This window comes from Triturus cristatus, chromosome 3_1 (genome assembly GCF_964204655.1).
Source record: "Triturus cristatus chromosome 3_1, aTriCri1.1, whole genome shotgun sequence".
Lineage (NCBI taxonomy): Eukaryota > Metazoa > Chordata > Amphibia > Caudata > Salamandridae > Triturus > Triturus cristatus.
In genome coordinates this window covers 638,244,179-638,256,516 of record NC_140583.1, presented here as the reverse complement: position 1 = coordinate 638,256,516, position 12,338 = coordinate 638,244,179, and the positions used below count along the sequence as shown (strand labels likewise).

Below are 12,338 nucleotides of genomic sequence, written 5' to 3'. Positions count from 1 at the left end.
TTGCCTCTTTCTGCACCCCTCTTGCCTCTTTCTCTAACCTTCTTACCTCTTTCTGCACCTCTCCTGGCTCTTTCTGTACCTCTCTTGCCTCTTTCTGCAGTTCTCTTGCATCTTTCTTCACCTTTTTTGCTTCTTTCTGCAGTTCCCTTGCCTCTTTCTTCACCTTTTTTGCTTCTTTCTGCACTTCTCTTGCCTCATTCTGCTCCCCTCTTGCCTCATTTTGCACCTCTGTTGGTTCTTGCTGCACCGCTCTTGCTTCTTTCTGCACCTCTCTTGCAAGTTTCTGCACCTCTCCTGCCTCTCCTCTTTCAGCACTCCTCTTCCCTCTTTCTGCACCTCTTGCCTCTGTCTTCACCCTTGTTTCTCTTTCTGCACCTCTTTTACCTGTTTCTCTCGCCTCTTTCTGCAGTTCTCTTGCCTCCTTCTGCACCCCTCTTGCTTCTTTCTGCACCCCTCTTCCCTCTCTGCACTCGTCTTCTCTCTTTCTGCACCTCCGTTGCTTCTTTCTGTACCTCTCTTGCCTCTGTCTGCACCCCTCTTCCCTCTTTAAGCTCCACTTTTACCTGTTTCTGCAGTTTTCTTGCCTCTTTCTGCAGTTCTCTTGCCCACTTCTGCACCCCTCTTGCCTCTTTCTGCACCCCTCTTGCCTCTTTCTCTAACCTTCTTACCTCTTTCTGCACCTCTAAAGTCACCTGACTCAAGCACACACTCATCCATACTGCCACTCTCACAATCACTCTCTCACATACAGTCACTTATATACTCCAACACTGATACTGCCTTTCACATATGTAGTTACTCACACATATACCACTGAGACATCCATTCACTCACCAACACAGCCATACTCCCACTCACTCACCCATATTGCCCCTCGCAGATGCACTCATGAACCCATACACCCAGTGAATCACGCACTCGCACATCCATGCAGGGAGTCACACACACCCTGTCAACCCACCCACCCACCCACACACATTCAGGCACCCATACAGGTACTCAGACAACCAATCATGAACCCATATAGACACTCATGAACCCATGCAGCCACTTACACATCAACTGACAGACTGATATAGACATTAACACAGATTAATCATTCACCCACGCATTCACTAAAACACGTTTAATCACTCACTTATACAGTCAGTCACGCACCCACTAAATCATCCGTTCAGTCACTCATACACCCACTCATTCTTCAATACACCTTGGCGTGTGTGTATATATATATATATATAATATCCATCCAAATTCTTTGTGTTGCAAACAAAATAGTCTTGAGCCCAAATCCATAAGGTGTGATTTATTACGAACAAATGGCAAACAAACACCCTTTTTTTTCCTTTCCATAAAGCGTGATTTATTACGAACAAATGGCAAACGAACGCCCAATGCTTTTCGGTGCACCCACACCTTGGTCACGGGTCAAAGACAGTTTGTGCATTGTGAAAACATATAGTGATCATACACAGCAACAGATATAGGACTACCCGTCCCAAACCATGGTGAAAGGCAAGCAATTTGGAAGTGGTAAATTTCATATACCTACTTTCTTTATAGACCACATGATATCTAGCATTCATACTTTAGTCAATATTTTTCTATATATTTTTCTCAAAGTGTTTTGTGAAACACATATATATATATATATATATAACAGGAAATGAATGGAAATATAAGAAAACAACATATAATATTACGACAGTCTTCAATTCTGCCCCAGTGGGCAATGTCATATTAAAGGAAAGCACTTCCAAATCCTTATAGTCAGACCAACCTTGGTCCCCACATCTTGCCCTAGAGGCCCCTTAATTAAAAGGATGTATTCCTGTTCTGTTGTATTCCACCAATATAGCTTTCCAACTTATGCCCGATGGGGAATTTGAACGAATCACAAAAAACTTCATCATAGAGAATTGTGTCGATTTTACAGCGATATCAAAAAAACTCTTTTGCATTTCTTCAACATGGTGTGCTGACATTCTCGTCTCCTACAAAAAATATAAAAATAGTGCAATCACTATCATGTGTTGGGAATTAAAAACACAAACTTGGCTTCTGATATTTACATAATGTCATTCTACAACGTGACAGAAATGATACACCCAGAGTTCATTAAAAATAACAATTAGCCTAAATAGACTGACAACTCTTCGTCTTTGTTCAATCCCAAGGTATGCACTGTACCATATCGAATCATCATTTTGGACTCCAGACGTCTCAATTCCCTTGTTCTGTTACCTCCTCTTTCAGATTTGGGAATTCTGTCAAGGGAACAGAACTGTAAGAGACTGGTGTTTTTATCATGCAATTCTTTAAAATGCCTGGCAATTGGATATTGCCTGTTCTCATTGGAAATAGCCCTAGTGTGCTCCAAAACGCGCTTTTTGACTTGGTGAATAGTGTTCCCAATGTATACTAATGAGCAGGGACAGCTAAGTGCATAAACACAGTAATCAGATTTGCACGTAAGATGTTTGGTAATAATATTGGGTTTGTGATCTTTAGACAATGTAAACTCTTTGCAATTGACACTGTTTTTGCAGGCCTTACATGAACACAATGTAAAAAAACCTTGTATGGCTCTGGGATCCTTCGCTTGTTCAAGTGTACTGCAACAAAGTATGTCATTTAAAGCAGTGCATTTTCTGAATGTTATTTTTGGGTGGCCCCCAACGTGTTGTTTAAAAATTGGATCAGTATTTAAAACCTGTCAATACTTCAAACACTTCCTGACCTGCCATGATTGATTGCTATACGCAGTTATAAATCTTATAGGTTCATCCTCATTTGATGCTGTGGGTTTGGATTTTACTAAATCTACTCTCATAACTGGCTTTATCTTGGTACAGGCTTGTTCAATAACTTTGCTAGGATACCCTCTTTCCAGGAATCTGCTTCTCATGTTTAATATTTCTTGTTGGAAGGCCTGTTATGAACTACAATATCTTTTTGCTTGCAGGAGCTCACCATATGGTATACTGCGGATAAGGTTTTTTGGATGGCAGCTGTTCGCATGCAACAAGCTGTTTCCAGCTTTTGCCTCATGAGACAGCCTGCTCTCCAATTTGTCATCATGTACATTAACTACCACATCCAAAAATTCAATGGTTTCTTTATGTATCGTACTGGTGAATTTTAAATTACATTAGTTGTCAATCAATGTGACAACAAACTGCAAAGCTTCTTCTTCCGTCCCCCTCCTGATACAGAAAACATCATCTATATACCTAGCCCAAAGGACGACATTATGGGTAAAGGCTATGATGTTACTGGCTACCGGCTCCTCCCACCAGCCAAGGTACAAACCTGCGTAGCTGGGGGCAAAGTAGGTTCCCATCACCGTTTCCCCGCGTTTGGCAATAGATGACATGATCAAACAAGAAATAATTATTGGATAAACATGTTTGCATCATACTTAACAGCATTTCAGTGTGCAAAAAATAGCTTAGATCACGTTGCCTTAGAAAATGTTGGTTGGCCTTGATGCCTAATTTGTGTGGTATGCACGTGTATAAGCTATTGATATCAAGTGTCATAAGCCACATATCCTCTTCCCAACTTACATTTTGAAGTAATCTATGAAAATCTCCGGTGTCTTGTAAATAAGAAGGAGTGCTTGGACAAATGGGTGCAAAAAATAATCAATATACTTTGATGTACTTTCATAAGTGCTTCCAATCGAAGACCCGATTGGTCGCCATGGTGGAATCAGACTATTTTTGTGTAACTTGGGCAACACATACATTGCCGCAAGTTTCGGGTATTCACACTTAACATACTTGTATTCATCCTCTGATAACAATTTATCATGTTTCCCATTGAAGCAGTTGGGATTGATCCTCCTCATTGCTTTTGTCATAACTGGATATATTGCTGATGATGTAACTATCAGGTTCACCCAATTGTCTCCTGCCTTCATTCAGATACATTTGTGTAGGCCAGACCATGACATTCCCACCCGTATCAGATTTTTTGATAACGATGTTATTGTTTTCTTGCAGTTCTTTGACTGCTTTACGTTGCTTAAGGGTGAGATTGTTGTGTCTGTGTTTACCAGATTTTTCAAGTTTTTTAAACTCCAGGATAACCCCTTTCTCAAAAACTTCTATGGCTTCATTATGTATCTGGGGCAAAAATCTTGAATCAAAAACTATCATTTCTTCAGTTAAACATTCTACAGGATTAACATCATAGTCATCGCCTCTTTCTAGCACCTTCATAGGCTGTAGAAGGTGTATGTCCTCATTAGTTAAATTAGTGGAACTAGAAGTAAATGGTGGTGTAATGTTTTTCTTATGTTGAAACCATTTTTTTAGGTTTAACTTTCTAATGAAATGAAACAAATCAATTCTCCACTCCGTATAGTTAAAATTACTAGTGGGGCAGAATGTGAGGCCTAACGATAAAACATCTAGTTGGTCAAGAGTTACCGGAATGTTAGATAGATTTACCACAGTATTAGTGTCCTTCCGTTTTTGACCGTCATGCCCCTTGTCGTCATTCCCACGAAGGCGTCTAATACTCCTTGCTTCTTTGCGCCTCTTCGGCTTCCTCCTCTGGCGCCTCAACCTCGATTTGGCATTTCTTGAGGACCTGGACTTGCTATACCTTGTCGACTCTGCGCCATCAAGGGGAACTCTTTTAAAATGTTGGATTTTACTCCCCCATCATCCTGTGGTTTGGATGTGGACTTCTCCAGTTCCACGAATCTTGTGCTTGTGCTGGTGTCTGGAGATACATTGTCCATATTTGCCTCTACTGATGTACTGGCTACGTCCATAGGGTGAAAATGTTCTGGAGTTCCCACTATTTTCTGATTGAGTTCTCTTAACCCCTTGAATGCTCATGACGAGCTGGACTCGTCATGGCACACAGTTCTTGTGTGCCCATGACGAGTCCAGCTCGTCATGAGGCATCCCCTGGGAAATCCCTCTGGTGCCCTTTAAACCAAAATAGCCTCGGGAGCTGTGGAAGAGCTTCCCCAGCTCCCAAAGCCCCCCCCCCCCTGCTTTCCCAGTAATGACGATCGGCGCGCACGTCGCGCCGACATCATTACAGTGAAACCGAAACTGAAATGAGCCATGAGGCTCATTTCAGTTTCACTTTCTACGTGCTCAGGGGGCTATCTCAGCCCCCTGAGCACGTATAAAGACGGGAGAGGTATCGTTGGAATGGGGAGAATCCTTCGGGGGAGGGGGGGGGGCGGAAAGCCCACTTGACGCCAGGGATTTCTTTCGCGCAAATTTATTTAGGGTGGTGGATTTTATTTAGGGTGGTGGCTGCCCGAAACGGGCTCTCCAATTCCCCCACCCCCTGCCACCATTACAGCCTTTCTGCCACCCCCTGGGGGACAGATGGGACAGTAGCCCCCAATCTGCCCCCCCAGGGGGGGCAGAAAACCCACTAATTGCAGGGATTTTATTTTGCGCAATTGTTTTTAGGGTGTGGGCTGCCTGAAACGGGCTCGCCAATGCCCCCACCCTCCCCCCCACAAAAATGACAGTCTTTCTGCCCCCCAGGAGGCAGATGGGAGATGTAGGCCCCAATCTGTCCCCCCCCCCCCCCCCGGGGGCGCAGAAAGCACACTAGAAACCATGAATTCTTTTATTGTATTAGTGTAGGAGGTAGGGGCTCCCCAAAATGGGCATGGCAATACCCCCAGAGAAATTCCAGTCTTTCTGCCCCCACCCCCGGGAGGGCAGATGGTGGCCGTGGCCCCTGATCTGCCCCCTGGGGGGGGCAGAAAGCCCACTAGGCGCCAGCGAGTACGCAGGCTTTTTCTATGCGTGGGGGTGGGGGCTGCCCAAAATGGTCATACCAATGCCCCCACCCCCACAAAAAATAGCCACAGTCTTTCTGCCCCTTTAGGGGCATATCGGGATGAAACCCCCTTCCCCGATTCCCCCCCAGGGCGGCAGAAAGCCCACTGGGCTCCGACTTTTTTTTAGCAATGTGCCTACCTGTGGATTTTGGGCCCTAGCGCAGTTGGCACGTAGGGAAACCTAGCAAACCTGTACATTTTTTAAAACTAGACACCGAGGGGAAACCAGGATGGATTGACTTGACTGGCTCTCACCAGGTTCTGTTACCCAGAATCCATTGCAAACCTAAAAATGTGTCCAAAAGAACACATTTTCCTCACATTTCTGTGGTGGAACGTTCTGGAATCTGCGTGGGTCCACAAAATTCCACCCACCCCGCATTCCCCAAAGTCTTCCGAGAAAAATAGTACCTCACTTGCGTGGGTAGGCCTAGTGCACGCGTCGGGCAAGGGCCCAAAACCTATTGAGGAGACATCAAAATTACCTATCACAAAATAACCTGGTTTTGCAAAGGGGCTCCCAAGAGTTTTTGGCCACCGGGCTTGGCAGCTATCTAGGGAAACCTACCAAACCCACACATTTATGAAAACTAGACACCCGGGGGAGTCCAGGGAGGTATGGCTTGCGTGTATCCCCCAAAGTTTCCTTACCCAGAATGCCCTGCAAACCTCAAATTGAGCTGAAAATATCACTTTCTTCACACGTTTTTGTGTGGGAAAGTTGTGGCATCACCGGGCTGACACAAATTTCCTACCACCCAGCGTTCCCCCGGGTGTCCCGATAAAAACGGTGCCTCACGCGTATGGGAGGCCCAAATCCCCACGATAGGCAAGGGCCCAAAACATATTGAGGCGACATCAAAATTGCCTATCTCAAAACGACCTGGTTTTGCAAGGGGGTTACCTGGGTTTTTGGTCCAGTGCTCGGCGGGCTTCAAGGGAAACCTACCAAACCCACACTTTTCTGAAAACTGGACACCCAGGGGATTCCAGGGAGGTATGGCTTGCGTGGATCCCCTAACGTTTCCTTACCCAGAATGCCCTGCAAACCTCAAATTTAGCTGAAAAAATCACTTTTTTCACACATTTTGATGTGGGAAAGTTGTGGCATCACCAGGCTGACACAAATTTCCTACCATCCAGCGTTCCCCCGGGTCTCCCGATAAAAACGGTGCCTCACTCGTGTGGGAGGCCCAAGTACCCGCGACAGGCAAGAGTCCAAAACGTAGTGCGCCTCAACAGGCAAGGGTCTTAAACGTAGTGCGCCTCACTACGTTTTGGACCCTTGCCTGTGGCGGGTCCTTAGGCCTCCCACACGAGTGAGGCACCGTTTTTATCGGGAGACCCGGGGGAACGCTAGGTGGTAGGAAATATGTGTCAGCCCGGTGATGTCACTACTTTGCCACACAAAAAATGTGTGAAAAAGGTGATTTTTTTCAGCTAACTGAGGTTTGCAGGGCATTCTGGGTAAGGAAACCTTTGGGGATCCACGCAAGCCATGCCTCCCTGGAATCCCCCGTGTGTCTAGTTTTCAGAAATGTGTGGGTTTGGTAGGTTTCCTTAGGTGGCCGCCGAGCACCGGGCCAAAAACCCAGGTGACCCCCCCCCCCTCTTGCAAAACCAGGTAGTTTTGAGGTAAGCAGTTTTGATGTCGCCTCAATACGTTTTGGGCCCTTGCTTGTCGCGGGTACTTGGGCCTACCACACGAGTGAGGCACCGTTTTTATCGGGAGACCCGGGGGAACGCTGGGTGGTAGGAAATTTGTGTCAGCCCGGTGATGCCACAACTTTCCCACACAAAAATGTGTGAAAAAGGTTTTTCAGCTAAATTTGAGGTTTGCAGGGCATTCTGGGTAAGGAAACGTTGGGGGAGCCACGCAAGCCATACCTCCCTGGAATCCCCCGGGTGTCTAGTTTTCAGAAATATGTGGGTTTGGTAGGTTTCCCTAAGTGCCGGCAGAGCTAGGGTTCAAAAACTACAGCTAGGCACTTTGCCAAAAAAGGTTCATTTTTCACTGCGAAACTGAGGTGTGTCCACGATGTGTTTTGCGCCGTTTCCTGTTGCGCGCACTAGGCCGACCCACACAAGTGAGGTACCATTTTTCTCGGAAGACTTTGGGGAACACGGGGTGGGTGGAAATTTGTGGATCCACGCAGATTCCAGAACTTTCCACCACAGAAATGTGGGGAAAATGTGGGTTTTTTGGCAATTTTTTAGGTTTGCAAGGGATCCTGGGTAATAGAACCTGGTGAGAGGCAGTCAAGTCACCCCATCCTGGATTCCCCTCGGTTTCTATTTTTCAAAAATGTATAGGTTTGCTAGGTTTCCCTAGGTGCCGGCAGAGCTAGGGTTAAAAAACTACAGCTAGGCACTTTGCTAAAAATGGGTAATTTTGAATTGTGAAAATGTGATGTGTTCACGTTGGGTTTTGAGCCATTTCCTGTCGTGGGCACTATGCCTACCCATACAAGTGAGGTACCATTTTTATCGGGAGACTTAGGGTAATTCAGATTTGTAAAGGAACTGTTATTACCTATTGACATTCGATGCATTTCTGCCTTCCAAATGAAAGACATTGTGTAAAAAAGAAGTCATTTTAAAAATGACTGATAATTCTCATGCCAGTATGAGTATTCCCAATTTCGGAAATGTGCAAATATGTACTGTTTCTAAACTCTATATTTTGTTCCCATTTCAGAAATACATAGGTGTCTTTCATACTGATTTTTTCCATGTACACGTTTTTACAGAATAATTACTATATACCCGGTACATAATAAAAAACCATTGCAATTTGCTGCTCAGTTTTTGGCTCTGGGTTCGTCGGGTTCCTGGTGAACCTACAATTCCTATATATCCCCACAACCAGTAATGTCCAGCGGATGTAATGGTATATTGCTTTCAAAGAGCTGTCATAATTCGAAGAAGTTACAGGTGAAAACGTTGACACAAAAGGCTGTTTTTTTCAACTAATTTTCAATTTATCCTATTTTTAACTGTCAGTTTCTATAAAGAAACCTTGATGGATCTACACAAATGACCCCTTGCTGAATTCAGAATTGTGTCTACTTCTCTAAAATGTATAGCAGAAAAATGCCAAAACTGTGTAAAAAATGTTGGGTTTCTGACAAAAGACTGAGGAAATGGTGATTTCAGCCCCACAAACCCTTTTTTGATAACATTTGCAGGGAAAAACCCAGATGCTTTCTTTTGCAGCCCATTTTTCCCCCCAAAAAAACAACATTTTGCTGTATTTTGGCTCATTTCTGTGACCCCTCCAGGGGAATCCACAAACCGTGAGTACTTTTAGAATCCCCATGATGTTGGAAGAAAAGGACGCAAATTTGGCGTGGATACCTTATGTGGTCAAAAAGTTACAGGGGCCTCAGCGCGTACTACCCCAAATAGCCAAAAAAAGGCGTGGCACAGTAGGGGGAAAAGGCCTGGCAGCAAAGGGGTTAAATAGTCAAATTTACGACCAAATGTAAAAATTTGGTCCAGTTCATAATCGAGTTGGTCTCGATTCAATTTTCTTTTTTTTCTTTTTATTTCTTCTTTAGCTTTTTCAAGACTTAATGTGAATTTTTTCATCTCCGACTCAAACTCGCCATCTGAATACTTTATTTTTAGTTGGGTGGTTAGTTGATCGATTTCATCAGCTAATCTTGTTGTATCTTTTAGTGCATACTTGATTAACAACTTGAGCATCACAGTTGAACATTGGTGATTATTGAGAACCCACACTTCAATCAACTCGGGGTCAGGATCATTGAACGTTGGAGTTAGGAAAATACGCAAACCCCGAGGTACACGTTCGCAGTCCACATATTTTCGAAGAGTAGTGGCTTCTCACCATTTTACCTGCTCCATCTTAGCGCATTTCCAAAGCTTGTCCCATAATTCCTTTTTGTTTAAGGACTCCTTGGCTGTAACACTACCAGATCTGTCTATGTCCGTTGTATTTCTGTTTATCAGGACAAACAGCAGTTCTGCCGCTTCCCTCCTCAAAGCCTCCCTGCTTGTCGATATCATGTTGTTCAGTATCGGGAATTAACTGACGTAAATCCCTTCGCTTGACACTGTCAAGCTGGTAACGCTGTGTCCTCAGCTGCAGCCTACAACTGTTGCCGCGCTGGTTCCGCCTGCTCCCTGGTTACCGGATATATAACATCTTAAACCTTTTAAAAACACTGTCACTGGATGATGTCATCAGTGATGTCACTGACCATGTCATGAGTGATGTAATATGTTACGTCCTCAGCAGTGCATTGCGGGGACACGAGTTATAGTTAGCTCGGCTAACTATAACAGCTGAATTTCTCTTGTTTTGGGCAAGTGAAATGTCAGCTTAACTATAACGTCCCTGAAACCTGTGTTTTTTTTAGTGAATATCTAAGGTTTTTAAAATGCTAATTACTAACTATAACGTCCCAGAAACCTGTGGTTTTTTTTCAGTGAAAAAAAATAAAAAATATATATATATATATATTATATTCACTGAAAAACCAAAGGTTTCAGGGGCGTTATAGTTAGGAATTGGCATTTAAAAAACCTTAGAAATTCACTGAAAAAACCATAGGTTTCAGGGGTGATAAGTTAGCTGGACATTTCCCTCATACAAAACCCTAGAAATTCCCCTGTTATAGTTAGTTCAGCTAACTATAACTCGCGCCCCCGCAATGCACTGCTGATGACGTCACATATTACATCACTCATGGCATGGTTAGTGACATCACTGATGACATCACTGATGACGTCATCCATTGAGTATGTGTTTCTGAACAGTTTTAATATGTATATTATATAAAGGGAAAGGCCTGTTGAAAAATAAGTGGGTGTACAAGTGTGTGAATGGATGATTTTCTAGGTGCGTAACTGACTCTATAAGTGAGTCATTAAATGTATCTTACTGCAGACTAGTGACTAAACTGTGTGAATGTCTGTATGTGTCTGTGTGTTGGTGTATAAGTGGCTGCATGGTTTTGTTAATAGCTATATGAGTGTCTATATGGGTTATTGATTGGTTGTCTGAGTATCTGTATGGGTGCCTGAGTGTTTGTGTGGGTAGGGTGTGTGTGACTCTGGACTAGATGTGTGAGTGGATGATTCAGTGGGTGCATGGTTTTAAAAGTGCATCTGTGATGGAGTGTATGGTTGGGTGAGTGTATGTATGGGTGTGTTAGTGATTGAATGTATATCTCAGTTATACATATGTCACTAACTACATATGTGTAACGCAGTGCATATGTGTGTAAGAGTATATAACTATCTATATGTGAGAGTGTGTGATTTCGGGAGTGGCTGTATGCGCCATAGTGCAAGGATATCTGTATCATGTGCTGTTTGTTTTTCTGCAGGAAGACACAGAATTTGTTAGTATTTTTATGAGTAAGTGAACTTGAGTGTTTTTAACTGTATAGGTGAGTAAATTTTACTGTGATTAATTATTTGCATGACTGACTAGATGTGTCAGTACCTCAATGGATGATTGGCGGAGTGTGAGTGTCTATATAGGTGTATAAATGCACAGAGTGACTGTAAGTATGAGTGGCTGTACAGGTGAGTGAGTGGAGATGTATGTAGACCTAAGAGTCAATGAGTGGGTGAGTAGTTATTGGTATTGGAGTATCTAAGGTTGTCAAAATGGCCGTCTGAAATTTTTAGTCGGTGTATCAAAGGTTATATTAGGGTGTGAGAAGATGCACTAATTTATCACATGGATGACGTCATCAGTGATGTCATCAGTGATGTCATTTGAGATGTCATCAGTGATGTAATCAGTGATGTCACTGACCATGTCATGAGTGATGTAATATGTGACGTCATCAGCAGTGCATTGCGGGTCCGCGAGTTATAGTTATCTGAACTAACTATAACAGGGGAATTTCTAGGGTTTTGTATGAGGGAAATGTCCAGCTAACTAGAACACCCCTGAAACCTATGGTTTTTTCAGTGAATTTCTAAGGTTTTTTAAATGCCAATTCCTAACTATAACGCCCCGGAAACCTTTGGTTTTTTCAGGGAATGTCAAAGGTTTTTTAAATGCTAATTACTATCTATAACTTATCTCTGAAGATATCATGTTTAATGATTTTGATTGGATTTCTATATTTTTCAAATTCAGTGTGTCATTTCATTAATTACATTTTTTTTAAAAATACTTTTTTATCACCATTTTTAAACTTATTTTTTCAATTAATACTTTTAAAAATTAAAAAATATTATTTGAACATAATGGGTTTTTCAAACATATTTTTTTATATTTTTCAAAATATTGTTTTAACTATATGTGCAAAACTTAATTTTATATATTTTTTTTCCATGTTTTTGGATCCACGCACCCAACGCGAGAGGATCCTTGCACCAAACGCGATAGGATGCGCGCACCGTGCGCGCATTTCGCCGGTTTAAAACAAAAAAAAGGGGCCCCTGAGGGTCCTTCTGGGACCCCCTAAGCACCTCTAGAGGGTCAGAGTATTTCCACTCTGCCCCCTTTATATGTTTTACACAC

At 43.1% G+C, this 12,338-nt stretch overlaps 1 protein-coding gene and 1 pseudogene across 1 annotated transcript in view; one reads left to right on the top strand and one right to left on the bottom strand.

The window, feature by feature from the left end:
- Nucleotides 1-12,338, top strand: part of MAP2K1 (mitogen-activated protein kinase kinase 1) — a 208,079-nt gene that overhangs the window by 153,334 nt on the left and 42,407 nt on the right. The window lies entirely within an intron of this gene.
- Nucleotides 5,328-5,402, bottom strand: LOC146860694 (small nucleolar RNA SNORA17; annotated as a pseudogene).